Raw genomic sequence first — 5,465 nt, 5'->3', positions numbered from 1 at the left:
CAAGAGAGGATTTAAAGCACAAGGAAGCAAATGAGAAAACCCCTCTTCTTGTTCCAAATGTTTTGTGAGCCTTCAAGTATGAGAATCTCAGCAAGAGGTTGAGCACTGCAAATGTTTCCACAGTCTGAGAGTTTCCTGTGATGCTTCCCAGCTCCCTTGGCTCCATGTACCTAACCTAGCCGTTCAGCTCTTTTCTGAGCTGCTCTTGGCTTTCTGCAAGACCATCCCTGGAGCCCTCATGAGTGAAGAACAACCAGGTCTGCAGCACACCCCTGTGCTCCAGACTGCTCCAAAATCATCTGTAGGCAACTTGAAGAAAGGGGAGGGAGGTTTTTGGAGAAATTCACTGACATGCAAGGAGGATGATAATGCTCTTTTGTGCTTTGGGAGAACACAAATTTATAATGTTTTTAGTTTGCAGTGGGTTTCATTATTGTAATCTACACCCACTTCACGTTACAGTACCAACACTCTTAACTTCCCTTGCCAAGTGTTGGCTTTACTTTTTCAGTTCATCCACATGGAAAGAAAGTTTCCCAACACCACAAAACAGTGTGACATAACTAGGAGCAGGCTCACAAATGCCAGTCCCCAGCCCAGCACTCAGGGTTCACAGCACCTGGAGAACAACCCCCTCTGCCCATGGAGGCCCTGTCTGCCTGGCCCAGGGATGAATGTTTTGCCTGTGCTGCTGTGGCACTGTCAGTTTTCATCCCAGCTGCTGCACTAACAAACCCATATCTCCCTTTGAACTCCTGCTCATTTCCAATTCTACATCTGTGAGTCTTCATAAATACACTAGAGAATAAAGACACTCTGTTCTATCTGCCTCAGGCTCCCTGCTCACTTAGGATACAGACTCACGGGTTTGGCTAATCCCCTTTATTTCCCCTTGTCCCCAGTCTCAAAACCACAGATTATGACAGGTTCTCTTTCTCCCAGACTCCCATCCCATCCTCAGGTGGGTGCAGAAGTCATGCAACATTCCCAAATTTCTTCTTAAGCTACGCCCTCAGGCCATGGCACAGTACAGCTCAGTAACAAAGCAAGTCACGAAAGATGGTTACATAATAAGAATCAAAAGTGATGCAGAAGGTACTAATCTTGTTCATAAAATGATTAAGATGAGCTGCAGAGCTTGCTTGCTGTCACCATGGCTGTGGAGAGAGCAGGGCAGCACCTCCACCCTCAGTGGTGGGGATCTGGGCTACGGGAGGAGGGATAGGCAGAGAGAGGATTCAACAGTAGAATAAAATGAAAACTTCTTTTGAATTCAATTTGCTAGACATCCCCAGGTTTATCTTGAATATCCCGTGGGCACCTAGGGAATATTTGTACAGGCAGGTGAAAACAGTCCTAGGATGACGAGACATGAAGTGGTGAGAAAAGTCAAAGGGGATCACACCGAGCTGTTGGACCAGGTCTGGCACTTGCAGATGCTCAGACCTCACCCCAGATGTTGTTCACCTTGAGCTCCCTAGCACAATGATAACCCAAGACCAGCAGGCTGATCTTTCAAGAAGCCTTTTGTAAGTCACTCTACCAAAGTGAGTTCAAACAGCTCAAGACCATGTCAGTCTTGACACACAAGCTGAATTTGGTCATAAGACACAGCTATAGAGGTGCATGCACCCCTGTCCTGGGGTCACTATAATGCTGTGTCCCCAATTGTCTGTTCTGTGTGTGCTGTAGGTTGTGTTCTGTACCTTTAAGACTGGTTCTGAGAGTGAAGCAGGGAAAGAAGAAGCGTGCAGTTTGTTTTGAAAACAGTGTTCACTCCTCTGCATTTTCTTCTTCTTCCTCGGGACTGTGTGTTCATCAGATGCATGGACAGCAGCCGGAGAGAGGTTTTTCTTTTTTTTTTGCTTTTAGTTAGTTTAGCTAGCTGAGGCAAAGAAGCTTCCTGGACTGTTTTTTTCCTTTTTTCTTGGGACTGTTTAAATCTGCTGTGGACTGAAAACACAGAGAAGGACCAGGATCTGGTACACGTGGCCCACCAGGGCCTGGACCTCGGCATTTTCCAGCACCAAAGGGACTGGGACTGATAAGAGACTGAGAGAGCTGAGCTAACTCCTGGCAAGGACTTCCTCGGTTTTGCCGTCTCTCTTCGGAGCAGTGAAAAGTTTTATTGTTTCATATTTTTTCATTCCTCATGCTTGTGGGCATTTTGTTTGTTAAATAAATAGTTTTTTCCACTTTTCTATGAGAAAATTCTTTTTCCTGGACTGGGTGTGGGGGAGAGGCCATTTGGGTTTGCTCTCCAGAGGAACCCCATTCAGAGGTTCCCTCCCAAATTTGCCCTAAACCAGGACAACCCCAAGCTGGTGGGATGCAAGCAAAAAGTTCTCCAGGCTCCTTAGCTCAACATGATGCTCTAGCTAATCCACCTGGAAACTTGGCAAGCATTGTGTTAACACAGTTACCTGGCTTCTGTCCTACCCAGGGATGATGCACATGGTCTTGGATCTTCCTCCAATTGTCCTTATGCTTCTGGACTGGCTTATCCCTCAGCAGCTGAAACATCATGGCAATAGCTTGTAAATGAATGCTTTATTCATTGTGGAGTCTTCTCTGTAGTTTCCCCACAGGACTTCTTGTTTCAGAAGCACTGCTGGTCTCTCAAGTGGTCATTGATCGCCTTCTCTCTGATCTCAGCTCTCTTTGATCTCTCCCTCCTTGCAATTTAAATTGACACTATTGATTAGGCCATCTCCTATAAACATTTGACCTACAGCTGTTGTCTCCAGGAATAGCATTTTCGATGTGATCTATTGAAACAAAGATTTTGTATTTTACTGCACCCATTCCTTCACGTCAGGACTGTGCCAGCATTCTCACATTTCAGCTTTGCACTCAGCCATCTGGTCTCAAAGCAAATGCCATGTATTGTTCCTTCTATGTGTGGGACACCTCTGGCTTGAGACCTTCTCCTCCTCACCTAAGCCATTACAGCTTTGGGGATTTGTCAAAAATAATTCTCCTGTTAAGTGAGGAATTTTCCACCTGCCAACTGCACTGCTAGGTTCACCACTAAACCCTGTCCCCAGGTGTCACATCTATGTGTTTTTCATACACTTTAAGGTATGGTAATTCCACCACTTTCCTGGGCAGGCTGTTCCAACACCTGCCCCCTCTCTGAATGAAGAAATTTTTCCTCATATTCAATCTAAACCTGCCTGGTACAACTTGAGGCTATTTCCTCTCATCCTGTCACTTGTTACTTGAGAGAAGAGACTGACCCTCACCTTGCTATACAGCCTTCTTTCAGGTAGCTGTAGAGAGAGATAAGGTCCCCTCTGAGCTTGCTGCTTCTCCAAGCTTAACATCCCCAGCTCCATCAGCTGCTTCTCATCAGAGTTGTGCTTCTTTACCAGCTCTGTTACCCTTCTCTGGACACGCCGCATTACTTCAAGATCTTTCTTGAAGTGAGGGATCCTAAAAATGAACACAGGATTTGAGGTGTGAGTGCTGAGAAGGGGACAATCATTGCCTTGGCCACACTGTTTCTGATGCACATCAAGAATGTACCATCTTAATGCATGTTCACATTCTCATCCTAACTGATTCTTCCCACTTCTCAGCTGCTTTCATTCTCCACCTTGTAACCAAACAGTTATTGTCCCTAAAGCACTGCAAGGCACCAGCACACTGCCAGGGTGTGACTCAGCTGAGCCAACACAGATGCTTTCATAAGGACACATAATCTAAACTCTCATTCTGATCAATGGAGAAACCCAAGTACTCCAGAACCAGCTCATGCTAAAATACATGGTGAAAAATAGGTCAGGTGAATAAAGCCTTAAGACTACCTTTTGTCAGCTGCATGACAAGATGACAGGTAATACAGAGATAAAGCAGTGACTGCAAGAAGGATAAAAATGGAAAAGCAATTTACAACAATTATAATGCTTGTCAGACTTACACCCATTTTATAAAGCACAAACTTTCTACTTCCAGAGCATGCATTACATGGGCCAGAGTTACAGTTAGTGGGGGTGTATTAGAAAACAACTCCAAAGTGTACAACCACAATCCTTGGATGTAAACCAGGCAGCAGTGGTAGGTGTAGTGAAGATGAAATCCATATGATTTCAGCCTATGGACCTTGGGAGACTGATGTTGGAAGACATGGTACAGATTGGGAAACCTTATGGGTAAACCAAGGAAAATGAAAAGGAGGTCATGGGAGATTGAGGGCCAAAGGAAGCAACTTGCATTGGAAGTTTCTATTTGGTTAGAAAATAGAATATTAAGAAGCATCTTGAAGACAGAGCATAAAATCTGTATTAAAACACCAGGTTGTAAAAAAGCCTCATTCTTGTTGAGGAACAGGTAACGAGGTGATGGGTGGAATCTAGAAGCCTACAAATCTGGCAGGTTCAAATCAAGTGCAAATTGGAATCAGTCACCACTATTCACCCATGTGAGATCACTTATCTGCATAAAGAAGCCATTCTTCCTTTAGAGGGCAGTAAGAAGTTTTACCTCAGATATTATCAGCATTTTACCAACAACGCTTCCTTCTTTTTTGCCATCTCCCTGCATTCTAGCACAGCTTCTGTATCAGCAGTCCTCCCTTCCAGAACAATAGCCCTGATTAGACAACATCCAAAGACCAACTCGTACTGTGTGAAACAATACGTCAATGGGCTTTTCAGTAACCATTTAATAGCCTATTGTATCACCCTGGACAGGCCACAGTCCAGTTCCTAGCTGTCCTGGCTGTACTTCAGCAGCCCTTGGAACATGTCCAGACAGATTGGTTGGCTCTCCTCCAGCACTCATCTGGGCATCAATGCGAAGTCCCAGGTAAGGTGGCTTTATGTTGCTTTTTCCCCATCTAGTTCCACCCCAAGCAACCCCTTCTTACACTGTACTCAAAAGCATATCCCAGCCCCTCACTACAGCCTTGTATAAAGCCAGATTCTGATTCTCAGTGTTCCAGTTTGATTACAGATGCTCACAGTAAGAGCCTCATTTGTACAAAACTCTGCACCAGTCTGGTGCTATGGACACTACAGACTGAACATGACTTACAGAAAAATGCTGGGTTTCTGAATAAAGTGCCTGACCTGTCAATTTAAGTGTTCATAGGTGACCTATCAGAAGCTTGATGAAAATACCCATTAAACCTGACATATGATACTTATTAACAATTTACCACATCTTTAATAGGGACAAATAAACCCACTTCGACAGACAGGACTTTATTCTTGTCCAAATGTACCAGTTTCGCTTCCTGTTGTGCTTACCAATACATTGCTTGGATTGCACTAAAATATAATCTCCTAGAATTGCAGTCCAGCAATACTTATGTGCTAAAAGCTGATGTACGTTATCACTATCCTAGATTAAATTCTCCAATGGGTGAATTTAAAGTTCATGTTGTTACTTCAAGCATGTATGTGAGGAAGAAATGAAAGGGGAGAAAAACCCACCCCAAAATCTAGACACAAAGAGACTGC

The sequence above is a fragment of the Sylvia atricapilla genome, chromosome 6, assembly GCF_009819655.1.
Source record: "Sylvia atricapilla isolate bSylAtr1 chromosome 6, bSylAtr1.pri, whole genome shotgun sequence".
NCBI lineage: Eukaryota > Metazoa > Chordata > Aves > Passeriformes > Sylviidae > Sylvia > Sylvia atricapilla.
This window is presented reverse-complemented; position numbering follows the sequence as displayed.